Source organism: Lemur catta, chromosome 1 (assembly GCF_020740605.2).
Source record: "Lemur catta isolate mLemCat1 chromosome 1, mLemCat1.pri, whole genome shotgun sequence".
In the NCBI taxonomy this organism is placed as follows: domain Eukaryota; kingdom Metazoa; phylum Chordata; class Mammalia; order Primates; family Lemuridae; genus Lemur; species Lemur catta.
In genome coordinates, this window is record NC_059128.1 from 222,070,214 (window position 1) to 222,096,082 (window position 25,869).

The 25,869-nt window shown below is 48.8% G+C and overlaps 1 protein-coding gene across 4 annotated transcripts in view; it reads left to right on the forward strand.

Moving 5' to 3' along the window:
* The window catches only part of MYLK (myosin light chain kinase), a 258,430-nt gene that overhangs the window by 53,865 nt on the left and 178,696 nt on the right, over positions 1 to 25,869 (forward strand). The window contains exon 1 of one of the 4 annotated variants that reach the window (XM_045540118.1): positions 23,667 to 23,809. The exons of 2 other annotated variants lie outside the window; for them this stretch is intronic. The gene's annotated coding sequence lies outside the window, so the exon portion shown is untranslated. Of the gene's footprint in view, positions 1 to 23,666; positions 23,810 to 24,026; positions 24,100 to 25,869 lie in introns of those variants that run through there. One more of the 4 variants, XM_045540119.1, reaches the window with a different exon arrangement.

Here is a 25,869-nt window from a genome sequence, read left to right on the forward strand (position 1 = left end):
TCGGATTTGGGGGAGGCTGGACCAACGCGAACACTGTGGGTGTGAGCCAGGCACCCTTTAAAGGAACCCTGGGGGCTTTTCGACACTGGGAAGCAGCAGAGGTGGAAGATCAAATGATGGAAAGTCATCGCAAGCCCCCTTATTTCACGGGCACGTTTGCCTGGCCTAAAATCAGGATGAGGCAGCACCTCTGGTGCTGATGAGCAGGCTATGCTGGGAGCTTCTCTGTTTAGTCACCAACTTTATGCTTGTGACAGGGAAATTTGCAACAAGGAAAAGAAGTAAATGAAAATGAGGTGAAACTTCAGTGGTAAAACCTAGTGGCAGTGGGGACTGCAGGAACCCAGTACTCCTCTCCCTGCATTGAGGAGGAGATGGGGCCACATGAGCAAAGTCCGAGAGATGCACTGGCTGGTGCAGGGGGACCTAGAACTCACACCTTTCTCGTGAATCCCTCAGGGCCACCCACAGGTGACACAGGAGCCTTTAGCAAGACATCAATGTTTCTTGATGGATGTCTCAAAAAGACAAGTAATCTTGAGCTTCCTCCCTACATATTTTCAGAGAAGCCAGTGGAAAATCTCTTATCTGAATTCCATGACCTTAAGAAGATGTTCATTCTGCTTTTAATATAGTATAATTACTTTAAGCAATGAATTGTGATACCATAACATATCAAATTATATTTGCATATGCTTCATTATTACTATTCTCTGTTTAATGACAGCACATGTATTGTAGAAAGCTTTATGTTGCTAGATATCTAACTTGTAGTTAAATATAGGGTTTGATCATCTCTCTTTAAAAGGTGGGCATTAGGGCCTTGGTCAATATTGTAACCATCTCTTATGTTATTGTTTCGGTGAGAAATTCAGCCTCCTTCCCCAGAAAAGAATGTGAGCCACATCAGTGTGGTTGACGTGACGTGACATTCTACCAGACATGATGTTCATTCATTCAACAAGGACTCCTTGAGTGATAAGCAAGGCAAAATCCCTGCTCCCATGTAATTTTCATCCTATTAGGACAGGAAGACAGTAACAACCAGTAGTGATTTTAAAGTATGGCACAGAGCTTAAGGAGATGCAGAAATTGGGTGGAGGGTTATTTTATATAGGATGACAAGTAGTGAAGAAAGGCCTCTCTGTGGAGGTGATATGTGAGCAGGGAACAGAATGGAGTGAAAGAGTGGGTCTTGAGACAATCTGGGGGAAGAACTTGATTTAAGAAACTGGCAGTTGCAAAGGCCCTGAGGCAGGAGTGAACTTGGCATGGTTGGAAGAACAGCAAAGCAGGCCTGTGAGTGCAAGAGTGGAGGGGTGAGGCAGAGCTTAATAGGAGGTGAGTTGGGAGCAGTAAGCCAGGGCTGGGTGACATAGGGCCTTGCAGGCCATGGGAGGGAGTCTGGGTTTTATTCTGCTTGTAACAATTAGCCATTGGAGGGGGCTGATCGGGGTGTGTTGAGATCTGACTGTGTGGAAATTGTAGGGAGGTGAGAGTGGACCCAGGGTGGGTAGGAGCCGCTGCAGCGGCCTAAAAGCTTGACCCTGGTGGCCTGGATGGCTGTGGCAGTGGAGGTGGCGAGGAGAGAGGACACTGGAGTTGGAGCTGGTGGCAGTTGCTGCTGGGTTGCAGGTGGGTGGGAGAGGCGCGAGGGATGATAGCTACGCCTGAGCACCTGGGTGGATGGGCAATGCTGCGGGAGGAACAGTTTCGGCTGGAGATATGGAGAGATCCTGCATGTCTTGGTAGATAACCCTGGAGATGTGGAGTCATGTGGGATGTAAACTTCTGGAGGTCAGTGGCGAGGGTGGGATGGGAAGTGTGCTTGGGAGTCGCCAGACTCTTGGCAGTGCTTGAAACTACGAGACTGGATTTGATCACCTTTTCATCACCTTGGGAACGAGCATGCCAGTCACTTAGAGGCCAGGAAGAAGATGTGGGAGGAAAAAGAGGAGAGTGCAGCATCCCAGAAACCAAGGGAAGAAGGTCTGTCAAGAAGGAGGGGAGGGGGGTGATGAACCCTGTCAGTGCAGCTGAGAGGTATTAAACACATAGTCAAGCAAGTAATAATGCCTTCTTGTGCTTTCCTTGTTTTGTGTGTGCTTGTGGGCTTATCTTACCCCCTTAAACTGGAAACTCGTTGAAGCCAGGGGTGATTTCACGCTGCTTCTGCTTGTACTTGTGGCCACTCAAAGCTGTGGCTTAACTGCCTCACTCGAAAAGCTCTGCTGTGCCAGGTTGGGGGCTGAGGTGACAATTCCTTGTAGGACAACTTTTGGAGCTGTCCATCAGGGGGGTGTGGGGGGAGTGCTGACAGGGAGATGAACTAGTCCCAGCCTAGGCAGAAGAGGCTGCTGATGACCCAACTCTGAGAAGTTGGGTGGCAGAGGAGAAGACGGATGGAAGGAGCAGGACAGAAGCACAAACGTGTCAGGTTCCTGAAGTAAAAAACTTAAATGTGGTCACAGGGCTCCAACCTGAGGCAGCGGGGGCCCTGGAGTGCCACAGCGAGCTCTCTGAATGTCCACTGATTGGCCCAGGAGTAGGCTTTCTGTCCTCTTTCTCTGCAAGTACATGTGACCCCTGCTGTGGCTGAAGAAGGATGGAGGAGCCCCTCATGGCTTCCCTTGTAAGTGTCTTACTCAGAACGACCGGTTCAGGTCCTTACAAAGAGCCGAGAATCCCCATGGGACCTGTGTCTGGGGAGGAATTCTACAGTCAGGGCTTTGGGGCGGCCGAGGCCTCTTCCCTTGACCCAGTTCTGCTGATCCGTTTCCTTGAGAAGTACCCGGGCCTGAGGCTCTGGCCACTTCTGACTGGGGGCAGTTTCTATGGTGGAACAGCCTTGAAGACCCCTGTTTTAGTCTGTTTTGTGCTGCTCTAAAAGAATATCACAGACTAGGTAATTTATGAAGAACAGAGATTTATTTCTTAAAGTTCTGGAGGTTGGGAAGTCCAAGATCAAGGGGCCGGCATCTGGAGAGAGCCTTCCCATGGTGGAAGGTGGGAGGGCAAGAGAGTGCGAGACAGCAAGAGAGGGCTGCACTTGCTTTTATAACAAACCCATTTCCACAATAATAAACCCACTCCTGTGATAATAACATTAATCTATTCATGAGGACAGAGCCCTCTTGACCTGCCCTATCATCTCTTAAAGGTTCTACTCCTCAACACTGTTACATTGGGGATTGTTTCTAACACTTGAACACTGGGGGACACATTCACACCGTAGCAAACCCTGCAGGGGTGGGCAACTGGGAGTTAATCTATGTAGGGTGAGAGATGGGTTTTCTGGCAATTGGGAGATTGGGATAAGATCTGAATCCTGTCCTGTCTCTTACATGGACATAATGAAACCAGAGGATCCACAGTATCATAGGAAAACATAGTAATGGTTTCTGGTTGAGGCACCTGTGAGAGCCTTGCTGCGATGGAAGGACATCTCAGGGGAGGCAGGACAGCAGTTGAGAGTCCCCCGCAACACAAAGGAGATTCTTGGTGTGGGATGAGGGTGGACCCTGGGCCTTGCAGAGTTTAAGCTGGTAATAAGCTCATAGAGCAAGGGTCCATCCCTTGCAGTTATCCTTGGAACCTAATTACTAAACTTTTCCAGACAGGCCCGATCATGGGGCCTGATAAAGTCCAGTCTTACTGTTAAAACTATGTTAAGATAAAAGCTGTTTTTATTCATTTGCTATCCATTAAAGCCATCACAGATTAATTATTTTTCAAAAGAAAGAAAACTATGCTACAGTTCTGAAAGTAACTTATGACCAGATGTTGAGGTCTTGGGATACCCCCACCACGCTTAAAAATATGGTAAGAAATCTTTAGACAGTAAAAATCTAAAAATAAAACCCCAAATATTGCCAAGATGAATAATATCAAACCATTGTAGTTCAAGAGTTTTATTGGCTTATTTATTTTTGAAAAGAATCATAAGTTATAATTTAATACCAGATGCTGAGACATAGATATACCTAATTTTGTAGTGGGAAGGAGGGTAATTATAGAATGCACGAAAGTACCCAAGGGAGAAAACTATGCAGATCACTGGTGGCTTAGCTGCATAGTCAGCAGGAGTGTGCAAGCTGGACTTTATCATGCACATGAATCCTTGAACTAAAAATGAGTGATAGTAGTGGTGGCAGGAGGCAAGGGTGAGGACCCTGCCCCATTAGTTCATGGCGCCTGAGGAAGATGTGGAGCTGCTGACCACTTCTGCATCTGCCAGCCTCCCACTCGGCGGCCGGAGGTGAACAGAAGTTGTACTGGGCATTTTGTAACATTACCCCTAATCGTGTCCCCTCCTTTTCCCAGTGCCTGAGGTGACTCTGACTTGATGTGGGTTCCAGCGTTAGTGTTTCTAGTTCAGATTTCCCAGAAGGGTGTGGCTGTTCTTACCTCCTCTGCCTAACTACACCAGCTGGTATCCTGCCGGCCTTCAGCCATGTCATACCCTTCAGGTCACCCATCCCCACCTTTGGGGGTTGGGAGTTGTCAGCGTGAGTGGCCTGCCTTGTGCTCTCGGTGAGGGATAAGGAAAGAGCAGAGATCCCTAGGAGGACGGGAGAGCTTACAGTTCTCTTGCCCACATATCTAATGAAGGCGTAAGCTTGCTGTGAGTCTTATGCAACACAGACCTGGTATCTGATGCCATGATTGAGAATGTAGATTTAGAAGGAGAGCCTACCTGGTCTGGTGGGAGGGATGAGGGGAACGGGAGGAGAAACAGTGGTCTGTGCATCTCAGATAAGTGAACTTTAAAAAAGGGACCTTCAAATTCAAAAGAAGTTCTCCCCCCAAAAACAGTCTTTAGAAGGATCTCGAATGGAATTTTGGATTAAAATCATCAAGATGAAAGTCATGAACAAATAAGGAAATTAGGGAAATCCTGTACTTAAAATGTTTAAAAAATCAGCTTAACATGGACAGGATGTCATGGGGTTGATAATATTTTAAGATAAAGACTGAGGGAAGAGAGTTTATTTTGCTACTGTCTTTTCTATAGGGTGTCGTTAATACCTGTGAAAGTTCTGAGATTTCACCTACTTTCAAGCTAAGGAGTAAACCTGTCACAGTTCCATAGATGCTGTCTGAAGTTGAGACTCGTGGGTTAGAGTTAAAGGCCTTCATGATTAACAACAGTAATAGTTACCGGAGTGTCAACATTTTCCTGCACTGGTTCTTTGAGCTCCAACCCCACAGTGTGACGCAAAGAGGGCCAGGTCACACCTGCACACACACAGGAGAGAGATCTTGAGCTTAGGGAACTTGAGTGTTTTATGATGGACGTGCACTGTGCTCCATGGAGAAAGAGACACTGTCTCATTCTTCCAAGGCTGTTTACGATGCAGATATTCTTGAAAAGATAGTGTGGAACAAAGGCAGTGCCTGCCTCCCCTTGCAAGCTGTGCAGAAGTGTGAAAGACCCTTGGAGAATGCTCTCCCAACTGTTGCATCCCTTGAAAGGAAGAGGAAGCTAATGTTTATTGCACCCTTGTTGTGCTCCAAGTGCTAACTAGGAGGCTTCTCATTCCTTGCCGCATCAAAGCTCCAAAGCAATCTTGATCAGCAGTGGTCTATGTCGTTTCACCAGTAAGGAAGCTGGTGAGGAATGGAGCAGGAACATCCAGGAGGATTTGTGGATGTGATTACACACTTTTTATAGGCTAAGCATTGTGCTAAGAACTAGCTAAACCTTAATTAGATGCTTATCAGGTGCCAAGCACAGTTCTAAGAGTTCTCCATAACTGATTTACCCTCACAATTAAGATTATCAGGTGCCACAGAGGAAATTGAGGCACAGTGAGTGATGGACATGAGATTCAAACCTGAGCATTTAACCACGATACTGTTGTGTTCTTTCTTCAGTCCTCAGGGTCAAAGCAGGGGGTCATGGTCAAACTAGCGTGTGCCCAGAGGATGTGGAAGGGTTTGGAAACCATGCCAAGTGGGAATAGTTGAGGGCCTGATGTGTTTAGTCTGCAGAAGGATAAAGGATAAACGATGCCTGTCTGCAGATATGTGTTGGCGTGTCTTGTGGCAGAGTAGCATGTGCTCTGTGTGACTGCGGGAGCAGCAGTGGGTCCAGGTGGGGGAGGCATATCATGGCTCAGCAAAGTGATTTCCTGAGTAAAACAAAGCCCCCGACATTGTGTGGGAATGGGCTACTGGTGAGGGGGAACTTCCTCTCACAGGGTTTTCTGTGTGATTTCCTTTTAGGGATGCGTGGCTGTGTTCTGTCAAGGCCCCCACAGTACGATCCTCTGCTTCTGCTCTCTGCAGGAGCTGGGCCACGGAGGAGGATGGCCCTGAAGAGGTGCTCTAGACCTTTCCTAAGAGAGCTGACCCTGCTAGCTGACCTGAACTCCTTCCCCTGCCATCTTGTCCTGTCCCTGCCAGGCCTTGGGTCTGGGGGACCTGCACAGAGAGGGTTCCCGTGCGTGCGAGGAGGGTCTGGAGGAGTTAGTCTCAGCTGCGTCCCTCATGCCGTAGCTCCTGGCACTCCCAGGCTGGTCTGTCTCATAGGGGACAGACCGGAACCTGGCTTGAGTCCCACCTCTAACCCTGCTGGGTGTGGTTCCATCCCTCCCGCCAGTCTGCACTCGCCAGCCTCCTGGCGTTGCCACACCTGGCAACTCTCCACACAGGCAGCAGGCCCATGTTGCCCAGTCTGGAACAGACTAGGATTCCTCTACTGGGTGGGAGGTTGAATTAGCAGATCTCCATGGTCTCCTAACTGTATTTGTCGTTCTGTGGTTCACTCTTTCCTTGTCAAGTAGCCCAAGCTTTAAAAAGGAAGTGGGAACAGGTGGTTAGGTCCAGAGCTACTCTGTAATGACCTGGCTATGGCTCCATGGTGACTCCCGTGGTCTTGGGCAGCTGCAGCCCTAAGCTGAGCAGATTGGGTCCGGATAGAGGTCCCGGGGGAGCCCTGGCAGGTAGGGAAGGGAATCTGGGGAGATGGTGAGGAGGAGGAGTGCTGGCAACTGTTCCACTCAGCCAGAAACGGCCTCTGTTGGCAGCCAAAAACTCCCGAGATGTGGTCTTAATTAGCCTGTGCACATCTTTTAAAGAATCACATCTTCATCAAAGGGTTTTAGAGTGTGATGCTTAGTGCAGTGTAAAGGGCATAGTCAGGATCTGATCCTGAAATAATGTCTCTGCTATCCTAGATGTCAGGAGCTAAAAATATCCCTATAACTCTGAGGAATTCTTGGTTTATTGGACCCATCCCTTTGCTTTCTCAACATCCCTCCAAAAAGTGAGAGCGTGAAGAAGTGAGCCATAAAGCTTTAATTATCCAGTCTGCTGACATTATTTTATCTGCCCCACTGATATTAAATCGGTGCAGCATTCCATTAAAAACTCAGTGCAAACTTGGGCCTTTGTCCTTCTGCTGGTTGTGGCCACTGTTCTTTCACCCCACCCCACCCTCCCTCAGACTTCCGAAATTCCAGAGCTCTCTATGGCACCAGACACTATCTGTCTGTGAAACGTCCGTACTTCAGGAAAGTCCCTGGACTGTGTGTGTTTATTTCCCAATTCCACTCCCCACCCCCAGCTTGGCCATTTGTGTTGGAGTTCTGGCAGGTGCCCATCAGTAGAAAAATTTGGATTTACCGGGAGCATTTTGCCATATTTCTATTATTGGTACCTGTGGAGAAGGAAGAGCAAGTTTGTCTAGTTTATTTTCCCTTTTATGTACAAATGAAAATTTCCCTGCTGTATCCTTAAATGTTCTGGCCAGTCAGCCAGTCAAATGCATCTTCTATTTCAGTTTGGTTCTCTGGACTATGGACCTTTTCTCCTGGTTTAACATTGACCAGTCACCTAATAGCAGGTTTATTGAGCACCCAGTTGGTGCTGTGGTTACTGCCACAGCTAGGCCACATTGACGGAGGCCTTCCAGTATGCCCGGCACTGTGCCGAGGACGTCAGTCCTCATAACCTGTGATGCCAGTGCTGCTACCATCCTCCCCAGCTTACAAGGAGGACACAGGCTAAGGGAGACTCAAGAATTTGCTGAAGGTCCCGAAGCAGAGCCAGGACTGGAAGCCAGGCCGTGGGTGCCGGAGCTGGCTGACTTCACCCCCACTCCGTGCCGCTGTGTGTGCACATACGTGTCGTACATACATGCACTGTGCCCGTGGGTGTATGCCATATATGCACACTGCTGTGCACATGAGCACTCCCACTGTCCTCCCGGGAAGTGTGAGTGTCTTTGTAAACCCTGTCCCCAGCAGCTGTGCACGGGGAGCTCGCGGTGTGCGGATCCACAGATGTGTGAACCGGAGTCCTGCCCACAGGCACTGCGGCTGGGGAGACGAAGCCTTGACCGTCAGGACCTGAACTGGGCTGAGTAGGGGCGGCTTTGTCTCTGCTTTGTCTCCAGGGACTAGAATAGCACCTGGCAGGTAGTAGGCTCTCAAAAAATATATGATGAATGAACAAACTTATAATTAAACAAATCTGTTGACATTTTTACAAATAAAGAACACATTGAAAGAACACATTAATTCCTTTAAAGTACAAAGGACATAAAGGGACAGCCTGTTAAATTGAGCCACATGAAGACTTTGCACACTATCCTCATTTTTCTTACTTACATGGATTGGTGGCACTTTGTCATGGATGATGATTGTGGACCAATGTCATGGGTGGGGCCTTGGGAACTCATAGATCCTGCCGGGGAGGTTTAGAGAAGAGGTGGACCTTGAGGTTGGAGTAGGAATCCACTGGGAAGAAAAGACTGCGGAAGGCATTCCAGAGCTGCCCCGACTGGCAGGATTATGCAGGAGGGGGCAGAAGGCTTTTGCTTGATGACCACAGTTGTTTTGAACTTCATAACTCCTGGGGGTTTGGATCCTTTCCTGTCTTACTCAGTCCCTGCCTCACTTCCCAAGCCTTGCCTAACTTGGTCAGGTATCTCAGTGCACAGCCCTTCAGATCATGTGGGAATCCCCGGACCTGGTGCTTGCCTGAGTTCTGGCACCAGATTAAGGAGATCAAACCCAAACTGGGGCCGAGGAAGGAGAGTAAAGTATTGGGCAGCCTCGAGTCAGCACCAGTCAGGCTGACAGGGATCAAAGGACCCAGACTCAAGAGCCATACAAATCCCATGCACTTTGACTCAGTAATTGAAGTTCTTGAAATATATCTTGGGGAAATACAACCTAGAATAAAGGAAAAGTTATGCCCATGAAACTGTGACTTGCAGGGTTGTTTGTTTTAATAAACTTGGAAGCAACCTAAATGGTAAGTAACAGAGGCATGATTAAGTTATGGTTTATCCACTTGACAGAATACTATACAGTCATTGAAAATAAGATTATGAAGAGTGTTCCATATCTGAGAAAAGTTTAGCTTGAATAAAAGCATGAAAAAGGAAGGCAGGCCGGGCACGGTGGCTCACACCTGTAATCCTAGCACTCTGGGAGGCTAAGGCTGGAGGATCACTTGAGGTCTGGAGTTTGAGACCAGTCTGAGCAAAAGCAAGACCTCATCTCCACTGAAAATAGAAAAAAATTAGCTGAGTGTGGTGGTGTGCACCTGTGATCCCACTTACTCGGCAGATTGAGGCAGGAGGATCACTTAAGCCCAGGAGTTTGAGGTTGCTGTGAGCTAGGCTGAGGCCATGGCACTCTAGCCTGGGCAACAAGAGTGAGACTCTGTCTCAAAAAAAATAAAAAGAAAAAATGAAAGCAATTGTAATCTGTGTATATAATTTTATTTTAAAAAGTACATATATAGAACAATACTGTAAAAATATTTATAGAAAATGATATTATTTATGTTGAGCAAAAAAAGTCATTTGTAATCCTACTTACAACCAAACTTTCAGCCAATATTGTTTACTGTTCAAAGTTCATGCAGAGATGCAGCAACCTAGACGCTGACTGTCTAGAGAGGAGTAAGGACAGACATAAGGGCATGTCCAAATTTAACCCTGAGTGTGAAGAAACAAACGATTTCCTGGACTGAGGGCACATGAAGCATAAGCATGGCCGGAATAGGGTGAAGGTGACCAGGGAGGACACCTTTGAAGTCACATCTCAGGTCTAGACTCAGGGAGAGCGTGGGAGTGATTAGGGTGGCCATACCTACATCCCGCTTCCCCTGGGCAGCCCCAGCATAAGAACTAATTAGTGCCTCTTTCCATCCTCAAGAGTCCTTATTTGGATAACATGTGGTCACCCTAAGTATTGGAAAGGAGGGTGGAGGACATTCCAGGTTGATGATAATTGCTCTGCTGGTTGCCTCTAGCACTTAAGAGGTCATGAGTTGAGATTCCCAGATGCTGAGGTGGGCCCAGGTGTTGTAGATAAATAGGCTCTGCTTCCAGATTAGTGTAGGATGATCAAGGTGGTTATTCCCAGGCTGCCCTGCCCAGCATGTGGCTAGAATTCATATTTAACTTTGCCCCAGGAATCCCTTTCCTCTTGCATCCTTCCTCCCCCCATCCCACAAGCCTAGTGCATGACTATTAAAATCTCAATGAGTAGAAGCACTAAGAGTAAATAATTTGCCAGTTGAGCCTTCCCCTATTTGGGACCTTGTAGCATTTTTCCCTGAAGAAGTTACTGACTTTCCGTGGAACAGCCCTGGTGCAGCTAGTGCAAAAGTCAGTTCAAATGGTGGAAGGTGGTCACTTTAATCAGGGAGGGACTTGGCCTGGGTGGGCTGTGTTTGCTTCTTGGTGTCTGCCCTCTGCTCTGTCGGCTCTGTCGAGGCAGGATTATTTGAACCCTGTTACTGAGCAGAGGGCCAAATTGATCATCAGTGATCCAGCCTGGGAGCCAGGCCAGGGTGCAGCTTGCAAGAGAAATGGGGTGGGATTGTGAAGGAGGCCCCCTCCCCTGTGCCCACAGGAGGACGGGTCTGACCCTGTGTGCCCCTGGTGCCTGCCTGGACGTCTTGGGAGCACTGGGAGAGAGGAGATAAAGCCCTTCCTCAGGCAGCGTCTCTTCCCAGACAGCCTCGGCTCAGAGGGACTCCCAGTCAACAGAGAAGCATGACAGATGCACCTGCCTGGGGTTGTGAACACATTAGTGCTTCAGGATTGCCAGAGTAGAGAGATATCTAGATCTTTTGTAGATGTTTGGTTCTGTGGTTTGGTTGAGGGGCACAGGTAACAAGTGTTGGGGAATACTCTCCTGGGCTTTTCTTGGACTTAAGCAAGAAATTACATTCTGGCACCTGGACATCATTTTAAATCTCTGGTTAAGAGCTAAAGGAAAAGCACTGCCTCACTCAAGAGAGAGTACGCTGCTTTGGAGGCCTGGCTGTGTATGGCATTGACAGGAACCTGCAGAGATCAGTGGAGAGGACACCCAAGCAACGTGCTAATGTCACACCGTAGCTTCCTACGGTGGTTGTGTGGGGAAGTCTGACCTTCTAATGGGGGAGAAAGTACTACCGTGAAGGCTCAAACTGAAACTCGTGGGAGCAAGATGGTTGGGACCTTCCCCTCATTTGGTGTTAGCCACGTCACAAGGGACAAATGTTATTAAAAGCGAAGTCAGTTTTTCTCTTGGGCCTGGAAACAGAGAAGCAGGAGGCTATTAATTAAAGACGTAGAACCTACCCCCAACTAATAGGCATAAGGGGGAACAGACTTGAGGGCAAGAGTTCTTCAGTGTGGGTGTCCTGAATCTCTTCCCATCAGACCCTGGACTCTGCTTTCTCCAAGGAAAAGTCCCATATTGGGTACTGACAAGGAAAACCAGAGTGAGATTACAAATGGATTGTTTATATTAATCATTCATTATAAAAGCTCCAGGTGATAGCATTCTGTTAAATGTTATGTAACTATTAGAAATGGAGGTTAGTAGTTAGAAGTGCACTGTTAATTTAATTGTTACATTTTTATAGAAAAACAGTACAGATAAGCATACTGAGTACTACCTGTTGGCCTAGTCAGTCATACCTGGAGAGGCCTGCTGGTTGGTCGCTGTGTCCACTGGGTAGAAACTCACCTAAACTGCCTGAGAGACAATGTTCTGACATTTACGATTGCCCTTTCAAAGCTTTGCAGGAATGGTAAACAACATACTTGTCTTCAGGGTCCTAAACCAATCTTGCTATCGTGGGGGAGAGAGAGCATCTAACACCCAGTGAGTGCTGCGGACTCACCACTCTCTGAGCTGAATGCTAAGAAAATGAGCTGCTGCTCTGTGAGTGTCCCCAGCAGGGTGCAGAATTTCAGAATCAGGAGTAGAAAGGCGAGAAGAAGAGTCAGGGCCTTTGAACAGGCCAGTGCCCCACTAGCTTTTAATTTTCCATCCCGCTTTCCTGGCCCCGGTTTGTTAATCTGGTTTCTCCAATAGGATTCCAAGTTTCTTGAAGTTGAGCCCTGTGTCCTCAAGGTCTGGGCTCCGTGGGCCAGGTGTGAGCCCTGCTTGTCCTTGGCCTGCTGTTGGCCTTGCATCAGCCTGTACACCCCTCTCGAGGCCCAGGGAGCCTCCTGTGGGGAAGGGCTTTCTCCCCCTCCCCATGTGCAAGTGGCTGCCTGTTTCAGAGAGAGGTTGGGAGGGGACAGGCGTTCTCTTCTCCCCATGGACCTAGCTGGGCTGACACCTCTGAGCAGAGGTTCCTTGCTGCGTTCCTGCTGGTGTGCGGTGCTCTCAGTTGGCCGTTGGTTTTCTCCGTGTCTTCTTTCCCAGGTTCCCGGGGGTCGCATTTTCTTTCTGGACAGCCCCACTCTAGAAGGGATTTGGACGTGGGAGCAGAGGACAAACACATGTTAGCCTCATCCATATTTTCAGTGAAGCCTGAGGAGGAAGAGGCAGACTCGATTGGTGGAAAATGTTAAAGTGTAAAAGCATGTCACTCTCTGTCATCACCTGTTGTTGCAGGTGGTGAGACCTGGATGTTCTTTCTCAGCAGCATCACTGACTGCTCTGCGGAGACCCTGGAACTGGAAGGTGTCCTCTGGGAGGGGGCAGGCAGGGCCTGTGCAGAAGGGCCTCAAACTGCAGACCGGTGTGAGGTCACGTCAGGGCAGTTGAGGGTCTGACCGGACGCCCAGCCAGCCCTGCCTCAGGCGTCACAGCGGGTGCTCGGGTGGGTTCACCTGCTGACCCCAGGAGGGTGACAGGGAAGGTGAGAGGTGTCCTGGGCGCCTGAACCTGTTGAGGGGGCTTCTGCCTAGAAGAGATACAAGTCGCACCCCCAGCTCCATGGAGAGCCAGCGCCAGGCTTAGCGCATCAGGTCAAGGCTGTGTGGACTTCACGTGGCTCAGCTTTAAAGCGCTGTGCCGAGAGGAGAGACGGCGGCAGCCGTGCTCGGGGGAGTGTGGCAGTGGAGGGTCTGGGGAGGGGCTGGGCAGGCGGCCAGGAGCCCCCGTGCCCTGTTCTCAAGTCTGCCTCTTCTCCCGTAGGCTGAGGTTCCTGAGGCCCAGGGGCCTCCTGAGAGCCATGATGAGGAGGGCCGCCCTGCCAAGGCTGCTCCTGAGTCTCAGCCTTCTCTAACTTCTCTGACTCCCTGCCTCTTCACCCTAGAGTGCTGTGATTCCCCTCCCAACTGGCTGGGTGGGCGTTGGGCTTGGTCCCTGCCTAATCCCAGAACCCAGATTGGCACAGCAGGTGCATGAGTATTCAACCAGTGCTTGAAAGCAACAATCATCTCCTCGTTTTTGTGTTTCACTGAGGGTCAGACATGAAGCAGAGAGGGCTGAGCATGAGGCACTGGGTCAGCCCAAGCCTGAGAGGGGGCCCAGCAAGTCCCAGGCTCAGCAGACTCAGCTCCAGACCCAAGGCTGCCAGTCACCTGTGGCCCTCAGGGGGTGCAGAGGGGACTCTTGGTCCAGAGAGGGGCCACTTGGATTGGGCAGGGACAGCAGGGGCAGGGGAGGATAGGGTATTCCCAGTGTGAGGGAGGGAGGTTATGAAACAAAGGGAAAACCCGGGCAGCATGAAATCTGGAGGTAAGGGGTGTCCTGGCTCTTCCTACAGCCCTTATGTCACTGTATTGGGAGGGTGCACCTTGTTTATGGTTGTGTAGGCATTGAGAGGCCTCAGTAAACACATAGTGACGGGTATGTGGACAGACGATGTGTTCTGAGCCTTAGGCCCTGGTTCTTCATGCTATGCTGAGAGCACAGGCCTGATAAAGCTGGCTTGACTGGCGCAGGTGATCAATGTGGGAACTGCGGCATGTAAACCGTTCTAAGTAGTCAGGAGAGAGTCCCATCTTCTCAGCATGCTTTTGCCTAGCTGTGGAGCAGGACTTTTAGACAAACAGCAGTGGCCTGGGAAGTTAGGATCTGGAAGAAGATTCCTATACTTGCAAACCACAGGAATTAATGAACTTCTGGAATTTCCTTGCTGAGAGGGGTATGTGTGCTTGTGGCTGTGGGTTTTGGCTACCATGTGTTCATTCTGTTTCCTGCCGTACAAGGCTTAGCTCGTCACTATCAGATTGACAAGCTGGTCTTGGAATCAGAGCGACTGGGATTGTCAAATGAGTTCCCCTCGCACACTCCGTACTGCTCGTAGTGGGAGGTTTAGGAGAGTTTGTCTGAGCTGCTGTCTGCAGCACAATGTGTGTGAGTGCTCGAGTTCGCAGAGAGGCTGCCTGCATGTGCACCTAAGATTATATGTTGGTACATCCAGGAGGGACATTAGAGGTCTTCCGACCCCAGAGAGGTTAGGACACTTTGCTAGGGCTTTACCATTAGCAGACCCTGTCCCTGAAATTTGGTGGCTCTGGTCTTAAGCTCTAGGCCTCGGTTTTCTTATCTTTAGACTAGGAAAGTGAGCCAAAGTCTCTTTGAGTTCTGTGGCTGTGTATAATCTGGTGGCAGAGCCAGGACAAGACACCAGGACCTTGGACTCGGATCCACTCCCACCTCTTCCCTGTGACATATCTAACAATGTGACATTGTTACCAAGGGTCTGAACTTTGGAGTCAGAGACTTGGGTTCAGACCCAGATGATACTAGGTAGTTGTTACTCAATAGCTTTGAGACCTTGGCTGTGTTGCTCAACTTCTGGATCCTTCCTTTATCTTTAAAATGGAAGCAATACAGTGTCTGTCTTGCAGAGTTGAAAATTAAAGTGAACTTAGGCAAAACCCTCAGTACAGTACCCAGTCCCCAGTAGGCATTCAGTGAATGGGTTATTTTTATCAGCGACAATCGATATGTTATCCTTAGTCATTCGCTTGTCTGGACCTTAGATTTCCTTTCTATAAAACTGGAGAGTTGGGATGGATCGGTGCTTTTCCAACTTTGCCGTCCCCAAGGACAGTTGAGAAAGAGCATGTATTCTAGGGGTAGGGGCCGGGGGCGTAGCCTGTAGCAGCTTACAGAAAGCTTAACATTTCTTTGAAATCCTATATTTATTTGTAAAGTCTTCTTACAGTTGGCATTCTGTACAATGATGTGAATGTATTTGTTTTAATATAAAAATGCTTCCCCTAAATCTTTGAGTAAAGTTGACATTCCAGGATGGGGTGGCCACCTCCAGAGGGCACACAGTGGCACCCCTCTGGGATGGAGACGGGACTGAATAGTTTTAAAGGTTTCCTCCAGCTCTGATGTCCCAGATTCCTAGAGTGAGTGAATCTTGTCCCAAAGGACCTGAGGTTGGTACCAAAGAATCCTGAAGGAACCTCAGAGCTGCAGGCTCCCTGTGCCGCTGGCCCTGGTGGGACTAGACAGGGCTGAGTGGAAGTAGGACCAGCAGAAGGATGGAGAAGACACGGCCCTCTGGAGTGAAGAGTGGAGAAGGCTGGAGGAGGAGCAGGGCTGTGTCTGGGCCTGACTTTCAGCCTTGGGCTGATCAATCTGGTGGGGTTGGGTTGGCAGCCCTCCACCACCCCAGGTAATTTCCAGCAAACAGTAAGCCATTGTCTCTCATTCACAGCTGGAGGCTGTCGTGGGGAGGAGCCTTTATGTCTTGGGAGGGTGGTGAGGGCAGGGGGTAAGCTGCGTGTGGAGACATAGGGCTTGTCACACTGCCAAGGCATCCTCCTGGCGGTTCTGACGCAGCCCCCGAGGCCGGGGTCTGGGCTTGTGCCTAGCTGGTGGGAGGAGAGTCCAGCAAGAAGGGCAGCAAGCTTTTGGGGAGAACTCAGAGATTCCTGGCCTGTGAATGGGAGCAATCTCTAGCTGTCGTCTGAGAACATCGCAGTGTGGGGTGATGCCATCTGCTAGTGGTAGTGTCAGTTCACAAATTTGCCAGAGATTAGTTAATATGCACGGTCTCTCTCAGGCATTAAGGATTGAAGTGAAGTCACACATTTGTTCAGGACAAATATAAAAGGGGCTTTCCCTGGGCAAGGGATTGATGCCATAGTCAAATTTGTTCTCAGTAGATATCATGACAATAAAATCCAAGGGGATATTGATACATTTGTTACACTGAAAATTTCCTGTTGGGCATGGTATTTATTATAATAAGATTTAAAATATCTTGGTAAATCCTTACCGAGCATTTTACCAAATTGATCCAGGATTTGGAGTTTAGAAGGACTAGGTTCCAGTGCTGCTTTATGACTGTGTGACCTTAGGCAAGTCACTTGGTCTTTGAGCCCAGATTTTCTATCAATAAAATGGGGTTATAGGCCGGGCGCGGTGGCTCATGCCTGTAATTCTAGCACTCTGGGAGGCCGAGGCGGGCGGATTGTTTGAGCTCAGGAGTTCGAGACCAGCCTGAGCAAGAGTGAGACCCCACCTCTACTAAAAATAGAAAGAAAATTATATGGACAGCTAAAAATATATATAGAAAAAATTAGCCAGGCATGGTGGTGCATGCCTGTAGTCCCAGCTACTCAGGAGGCTGAGGCAGGAGGATCACTTGAGCCCAGGAATTTGAAGTTGCTTTGAGCTAGGCTGATGCCACGACACTCTAGCCCGGGCAACAGAGTGAGACTCTGACTCAAAAAAATGGGGTTATAAAATATCTCAATATGTTGTAAAGGTGAAGTAAGATCTTGATTAGGAAAGCATTTCATAAGTTGTTAGATCAGCAGTTAGATATTTATATTAAGTCAAAACCCTTTGGTAACGTTAGCATTGCTGTACTCCAGGCTCTCCACAATCTAGTCTCCATCAATTTAATGACTATATTTCTCAAAACTCCCCTCAACTCGTCCCTTTACCAGATGTTTCTACCATCTCCCCTCTCTCTATATACTGGAGGGCTCATCTGTGTAGATGGCCGTGGCCTGTTTTCTGTGCCTTATAAACTTCAGAGATCCTCGTCCCAGTCTTTGAGGATACATTGGTGCACTCTGGGCCCTGGTTTCCTCACCTGTAAAATACAGGGGTGGATTGGATGATTTAGGTTCCCTTTTATCCCTGACATTCTGTGATCCAGCCACATTTCAGGGTGCAAATAGTGAGCCAGAATTTGGGAGGATGAGAGCAATGCCTATGGTCCAATCAATTACAAGTAACTGATAAAAATTAGTCAATTTAAGGGCATGAATTAATCTGTTATTTGTGATAGATAGGGTAATGTTTGTAGCAACATTTAAATAAACTAGAATATTTAAGTGAAGTGTGATACCTCGGATTCTTCATCATAATTGACTATTATCAAGCAGTTACCATTTGCTGAGTGCTTACTATGTGCCATTAGAAGTTAGTTTACATTTTACAGTTACAATGCATTGGGTATTTTGAGTATCAAATTTCTGTTAGATACTTGAAGTTGCCTCTAATCATGCAACCCTGCAGATTCACAGATGGGGAAATCGAGGTTTAGAGTTTAAGTAAATCACCCAAGGTCACCCAGCCACCAAGTGGTAGAGGCAGGGTTCAAGACAAGCATGTCTGACGACAAAGCCTGTAATGTGATGGCTCCACCAAAGTCCACTGCCTTGCAGTCACCACTGTGCTTACTCTTAGGTTGTTAATTGGTTGTTACTGCTGTCCTAGGACTGGTGGTTGCCCCAGCTGTGTTTATGATACAGTTCTGGACTTTATCCTGGAACAGGAATTGGTGCACAGTCTCTCTAGCTAACATAGCCAACCTGAAAATTGTCTGGGAAAACACACCTGGGTTTAACATCTTCCCTCCTCTGGCATATTGGTGACACCCAGTCTTGGCTCCCCCCACTCATTCCCCTTCCCGTGCACCTGCCCTCTTCTCTCAGTGATAACCAAGAATAGAAGGAAAACTAAACATCCTTAACACTGTTTGCCAGGCCTTGCGCTCCAGCCAGAGGAGGCAGATTGTACTGATGGGTATAATTAGAAAACAACTGCAAACTGGCTTCTCCAATCCCAGAGCCTGGAGGAGTTGATAAACCAGGTTGGTTCCTGCCTCACTTTCCTTTGCTGTGTCACATGGGGAGTATTTGGAAAAGAAGTATCCCGAGGTTTCTCAGTGAGGGAAGTTTGAGTCAACCAGGGATGCTCAAGAGCCAGATGGGTGATGGCAACTGCCCCTGGCCCCAGGAGACCTGGCAGGAGCTGTCTTCACACCGGGCCGTGGCGGGGACCCGTTGCAGCTTCTCTGTCCTTGAAAAGCCTGTCTGGCTGAATGCCTGAGGCTGTCACAGGCAAGGAGGACACCCACAGAAGTGCCTTCCTCCTTCTCTCTCCTCCATTCAGCCAGGCCAGGCTCGAGCCACAGAGCTAATGTTTTCCCAGGAGAAACTGGGCATGGGGCCTGGCAGCTCCCCTAGCCTATACGGAGAGGAGCAGCCAGGCCTGGACGAGCCCTGTCACAGTCCACTTGCACTCAGGACCTAAGGGCCCTCCTAGCATGGTGTCCTCTGGGCTTGTCCCTTCAGAACATCCCCACAGGCCAGCTCCCTGCAGAAAGCAGAAGGGCAGCATGTGCTCCAGGCCATTCCAGAAAGAAGGAAGGGGACGTGCCAGTCTGTGGCAGAATCATGAGGAACTCTTCCTTCCTAGGCCTTCTTTTCCAAAGTTGGCTTTCCTGGGCTTCGCTGAAAACCAGCGTTTGACAGTGGGGAGGGCAGGGCAGAATCCTGGCACAGAGAGGTGACCCTTCTCTTTACTCCCTCCTTCCCCTTGCCCGGTCTCCCCTCAACACGCTGCCCCTAAACACCATCAGCATGTCCTGCTGCTGTGGGCTGCCCAAACACATGCCCTGCACCCCCCAACAAAATTCCTGTTTCAGAATAACTCCAATTCCCAAATGCTGGCTTCACTGGGGGAGGAGGAGGGAGAGGAAGAATGAAATGGTTGAAAGACAAGGAATATCTCTGTTTACTTTATGAACAACGATACTCCCTAACATCCTGCCCCATTAATTTTGCTGTTAATATTTGCCACTCTGCTAAGGGGTTAATGAGCTCTAAGTCACCTTAAGTGCTTAGTCCGATCCCTGACACATAGTAAGTGCTGTGTAAACAGTGGCTATGTTGGTTCCCTCCTTCTCCTTTTCTTCCTGGGGCTTCCCCTCAGCTCTCAGCCCCAGCCCTTCTCTGGACAGACCTCGTCAAATCAGAGGGTCTGACCTGGAAGCTGGCCAGAGGCTGGGGAGCTGGGTCACTGGGTTCACACAGTCATCACTGGTCTAGTCATCAGAGCCTTCATGGCCTGTGCCGCGCAAGGTGTGCCCCGAGGACCGTGTGCCTGCCTGATTGGCCTGCCCGGCCTGGGAAGCCCCGCGTGGTGGGCCAGGCAGGGGTCTCTTCTGGTAGGTAGGGCTTTGCCCCCTCTCCTGGTACCCACAGCATCTTGTCCCTGCTCTGGGCTTAGTTCCCCTTGCAGGAACCTTTCCTACCTGCCATGTGTCCTTTGGAGAGCTGGCAGCAGTCCTAGAGACACAGGTGCACTGGGGCAGGAAGGGTCCGGAGAGACCTTTCAGGCCATCTAGAGAAAGAGGATCAGAGAAGGGAAGTGACTTTCTTAAGGTCACACAGCTGGTTAGGGTGAAGCCACAGTGAGCACTAGAGTCGCTGCCTCTTCTGTGCCGTTGTACCCGCCAGTGCTGTCTCCTGTTTTCTCCTGCGGCCCCCTCCTTGAGCAAGGCTGCCTTTAATCCTCTGAGCTTTGACATGTTTTAAAATAATAATGACAACAGCTTTAACGAAAGCGGCTATCATAGATTGAGCTCCTATTCTGTGCCAGAGACTAGGCTGGGGCTGATTTTTATGCATGTTGCTGACCCTTACAACAATCCTGCAGGTAGGAGGGTATTAGGAGTAGCCCCACTTTACAGATGAAGGAGGCCACACAGGTTAGCAGTGGAGAAGACAACTGGTCTGACTGCAGAGCGGCCTGTCCTTGCCTCCCTGGCATCCTGGGGATGGAAGTCAGGAGCACTGTTCCTTTTCCCCAAGTTGATTTCCTGGTCTCTGCTGGACTGAGTGTGGTGAGTACCCCTTGCTGAGCACTCACACCGAGCATCTCAGGGGGTTTAACAAATGCACAGTTTTGCTCAGCAGAATGGAGACAGGAGGTGTGGCATTTGAGAAGGAGATGGTGGTGATGAGAGCTCAGTAGACACGCTTGATATCCCAAGCTTACTTCCGTAGGGGTGAAACCCGGTAATGAAATAAGTGAACTTTAGGGGAATTGCTAGAATGTGCGTTTTGCTAATTTAGTTACAATCAGCGTTCTGGTTCTGGCTTTGATTTCTTTTGCGTATGACTTTTATTGCAGCAAGCTTCTCTCAGCCTGTTCTCATTAAATCCCAAATTAAGCAAGAATCCCAGCAGGAAGAGAGCAGCTCCAGGAGACCAGGCCTTGCTCTTTCACACACTGTGTGTGTGTGGTTGAGTGTGTTTATTTGATTTGATCTGTGTATGTGTATGTGTGTGTTGTGTCCCTTTTTAATAAAATTTAAAAATAACTCTCTGCCAAAGATGTGGGCACTTGATGTTGTGTTGCTGAGCCAACAAGCTCCTCCCACCCATGGTCTGCTGCTCTGCTGATGTGGCCTGGCTGACGTGGGCAGACCCTCCTTTACTGTGTTTCCCAAGAGGAAAGGCCCAGGAAGCTATGGGGAAGGAGAAGCTGCCAGGTGGCTCAGGGAAGAACTCACTTGTGGGGGACAGGATGGGGCTGGCTTTGCGTGCATCCATGTGGGAACCCAGGGACCTGGATCCAAGTTGCCCAGACATGCCAGCAGGAAACCCAGGGAGTGTACCCAGGGCAGGGTGTGATTATGCCCATTCCACAGCCAGGAAGACTGAGAAACAAAGAGTAGAAAGAACACTCAAGTTATATGCTGGGTTTGGAGCTAGGAGTAGCATCCATGTGTCTGGAGTCAAATACCTATAGGCCCTAGAGGTTTGTTACAGTGTGACCTGTTCACCTGCTCCTTTCCTTATGTTCTCTCTCCAGAGTTCTCAGGATTCCTTCCCTATACAACAAAATTAAGCATGTTGTCATTTGGAAGTGACGTCTTACAATTTTTTAACCTGAATTTCTGTTTACTCATGCATTCCACAAATATTTATTGGAAACTTACTACATGCTCATCAGCATTCTAGGCATTGAGGATAGGGTGGTGAGTGAAACACACAGGACCTGTGACCTGGCCTGGCTTGTGTTCCCAGGGGAGACAGCTGTGAGTCACGTGACCACACGACTGCAGACTGCCGACTGTGATGTGTGGCATGAAGAAAACAAAGGATTTGGTGAGTGCTTCTAACATGGGACTTGGCCTGATCCCAGGGAGACAGAAATCTGTGGTCACTGTTTCCAATCAGCCATTTTGTACTTGGGCAAATGTTTTGTTTTTGTTTTTGAGCCCAAGTATAGGAATTTAAAAATTGTTTTTCCTTTTAACGTCCTTCAAGCTCCAGTCCATTTGCTGATCTTTCAGGGTGATAGTTAACATCCAATATGTTAGGTAGTGCCCCCCTGCTTAGTGTAACCCACAGGTTTGACACCTTCCATGTTTTTATCCAAATCATCATGTTGGTTCAGTCTAATTCAAAATGCCTTTCCAGTCCTGTTGCACACCAGAGACTTCTGTCTAAGAAGACAGATCTGGATTCACTTCCATTCTGCAGTGGTGAGCAGCATTGTTTTTTTGTATTCATTTCTTCCTCTGTTAGCCATAAAATATTCTAATTTCGCCACATGCAAGGTTTTTCAGAGTCTGGGGTGTATATTCAGTCTTGGCCAAGGGCTTAATTGACTTAAAGGTATTGTCTGCATCAGTGTCTGTCTCAGGCTTCAAATCTTTCTGGTCCACAGTGTTCAGTTATTCTCTTTGAAAGAAGAGAAGGAATCAAATTAGGTCTTGAATTATGCTCTTCCTCACCTGTTCCTTAAAGTTGCACACTGGTACTTATATAAAACAATGTTTCCCTTTCCTCTTGTGTATTTCAAGAGGGACAGAAATGAGAGTAGATGGTTACGGGGAGAGTAGGGAGATAGGCTAAAGTGGTGGTTCTCAAAGTGTGCCCTGGGGACCTTTGGGGGTTCCGGAAACTTTCAGGGGCCCATGAGGTCCAAGTTACTTTTGTAAGAAGACACATTTGCTTTGCTTCACTCTCATTCTCAAGTGTACAGTAGAGTTTTCCAGCAGCTATTAAATACTGTGATGTCACAACAGACTGGATGCAAAAGCAGATATGAAAATCTAGCCATCTTAAGCCAGACATTAAAGAAATTTGCAAAAATGAACAACTCTTATTACTAAACTATTTTTTTTGTTTTGGAAAATACATTTTTCTCTTAAAAATGTTATGTTAACATATAATGGGCTTATTGATATTTTTAAATGAATTGATATTTCCCAGTTTTGATTTCCAATACAGTAAATATTGATAGTGATAACTCACAAACAAAAGCTCTTTGGAATCCTCAATAATTTTTAGATGCATAAAAGGGCCCCCATGCTAAGACCAAAGAGTTTGAGAATTGCTGAGCTAGAGGGTAGGGAGTCTCCTAGCTGTTGGGAGAATACTAGCTCCTCAAAAATCAGACATGACCTGATGGAAGAGCTTAAATTCATGGCATTGCTGATTCATGTGTCCACGGTCTGTCCCAAGGTGTGAGTTGCATAGGATGAGCGATTCCTTTGGAACGGTGAAAATACCTTCTCTTCCCCAGAGGAGAAGGTCTGGGTGGGGCATCATCCTGCTGCCGCATTTTAGAGGTGTGTCCCAAGGGTAGTTCCTGGGGCTCTCCGGGGCCACTGGACCAGCACGGCAAGGTCTTGTGCTCAACGTGACCACCGTCTGTGGAGCCTGGCTCACGTCTCAGCCCAATTCCTTACGAGAGCCACAGCACAGGAGTTCTCAGTTCATCTGTTCTCTGAGCTTGCCTCCCACTCTAGGGATCATAAACAGGGCTTCTTCAGCTTAAGGAAGAAAGAGCTGGGTCTCAGGAGGCAAATGTCTCGTGAGCCCTGGGTGGTAATCCCAGGCCAGATGTGCCAAGGGTTGGAGTGGCGTTCCAGGCCAGATGCGGAGTTGGGAGAGTGCCCAGCCCTTCCAAGTGCTCAGCTCTCTGCTTGACAGAGTCCTCCCCTTACTCCACACTCACATTAGAATCTGCAGCTCCGGACAAGTAAAAACCTGTGAGCTTCCCCCTTGGCTTCCCCAGGACTCCATTGAGCGCCTCTGCAGAGGCAGCCAGGGGTTTCAAAGGTCGCCCCAGCTGGGCGGATTAGAACAACAGATCTCCTGGACCGGGTGAAGTTGGCTGCCCAGTGGAAGGCAAGTTGCAACATCTGCGAGCAGAGTCAGAACAAAAGCCCCTTAACTTTTTCGGTCTGGCCCTGGGCTCTGTGGCATCTGCAGCTCTCCACTCTCCGTTCTCCGCTGGATCTTGGACAGGATTTTCTGTGGTACGGTGGTGAAGCGTGGCTGCCTGGCGTCCTGACTCATGTGACAGCTGCTGGGGAAGAGGCCACGGTAAGGTGTGTCCCATTCACTGGCGTGTGGCCCTGCCCTGCTTTGCTCCGGTGGGTCACTGGCAAGTCAGCCTGGCACAGCCGAGGAGCAGCCCACTCCCGGATTAGGAGTGATTAGGGAATGTGTCAGGATTGGAGTGCATTGCAGAGAGGATTAAGGTGGGGAGAGTGGAGCTGTCAGTGCCGGGGGCACTTGCACGGGAGTGGTTCTGTGGCCTGTGATGTGTGCCGTTGGAGGGAGGTTCACGGCCGACTTCAGAGCCTGCCTGGGAGCCCCTCCTTGTAGGAGAGGTATGGTATTTCCATGATGCCCTGTAAACTGGTGAGATATTTAAAGACAACGATCATTTGCAGTGTGTACGCTTTGGGTAGGGAAGGGGACACTGGCTTCTCTAAACTGGTTCTGTTGTATAACTTGATCCCTGATTTTTGACTCTTTTCTAGATCTTTTTGCCTCGGAATATGCAATCTCTTTTGGCTGTAGTTGAAAGTGTTCCTTTCTAGGTTCAAAGATGATTTAAAGTGCTTTTGATCAAATTAAAGTCAAATTAACTCAACGCTGCTTCAAATGATTAATAAATTTATGTTACTTGTGAAAACCTTATTGGAGGTGGGCTTTGGCCCAAAAATCATTGCGGGGGGTCAGGGAGAAGGAGCTCCTAGCTCTTGGACCACTGATCTTTTTGACCCCTCCCCTATTTTTTTTCTTATTTACAGAGATATAAGTAAGTAATCTGCATTTAACTTGTATTGAATGAGACCCCCCCCAGCCGGTGTGTTTGAGTCTAGCCATTGAGCGTCACTCTGACAATAGAGAAATTATTGCAGAAATCACCCAGCCTGTCTGGTTTTCTTTATTGGAATGTGATCAACAGGCTTGACAAGGGATTAGAGAGGAACAAGGATGGTTTGGTTTGATTTGTTTTATTATTAATTTTTTTTTCTGAGAGAACATTCCAAATATGTCAGTTACCATTAATCGTGTGGCAGGAATCTGTTTATGCTGAGGATGGCAGGGGGTGGGGCGATGGGCTGTGGGTGAGCAGAGCTGTTTGGTGTGACTGACCAGCTTGGGGCTGGGCTCTGGTCCTGCCTGCGTGATGGCTGAGTAGCTCTCCCGGGAACCGTCTCACAGGGGACTAGATGTTTCCTTGCTGCACTGACTTGCCTGTTCCGTTTCTAACCTGAAGTCAGGCCTCTCTGAGAGATGGAAGACTCTTGACGAACGCGTTCTTGAGGACAAGCAGTTTCCTTTTGATGAGAGCATGTGGGGCCTTCAGGAGGTTTAGATGGACTTCAGATCTTAGATCAAGAGGATTTATAGGAGGGTCCTGGGCCTGATCTCACCACTCCCAGGCCAGCTGCCCTGAAAGCAAAGGTGAAGAAGAGTCTTGTGTCCTCCAAACCCAGGCCCGAGAGCAGAAGCAGGGGGACGCTGCCTGCCCTGCTTCCTCTCTGCAGCTCCCAAGCCTCTGCTACTGCATCTCCCATTACTGGGGATGGCAGGAAAGACCTCATCTGGGCTTCGGGGGCCTCCAGGAAGCCAGCGGGGTATGATTTTGCAATCAGACCTTGGTTTGGTTTCCACTTCTTAGCTATGCGAACTTGAACAAGCATAGTTGACTTTCTGAGCCCTGGTGTCCCTATTTGTGAAAGGGTGATAATCAGAACTGCCCTGCAGGACTGCTGGGACTGAATGCGATGGTGCCCAGCACACGTTGGGCACGTACACCTTGCTGGGTAAATGGTGCTGCTAGTGTGGACACGAAGGTGCTGCAGGAAGCTGCCAGGGAACTCAGGCCCTTCTCACAGGATTCCGCCATCTGCCTTCTGCTGCTGTCAGCCAGGAACCCCACTCAGATACCCTCGCCTGAACATAGCAGGCTGGCTTGGCCTTCCTGCTGTCCTGGTGAAAGCGTCTGTGTCTTCAGGGTGGGGAGACTGGCTTCCCTTTGGGAACTGGATGCAGATGATGCTGACAGCTACCGTTACCGAATGCCTTTTATGCTGTTGCATGTGTTTTGTATTCACTCTTATTCAAATCCTCCCTTCAGCCTTGTG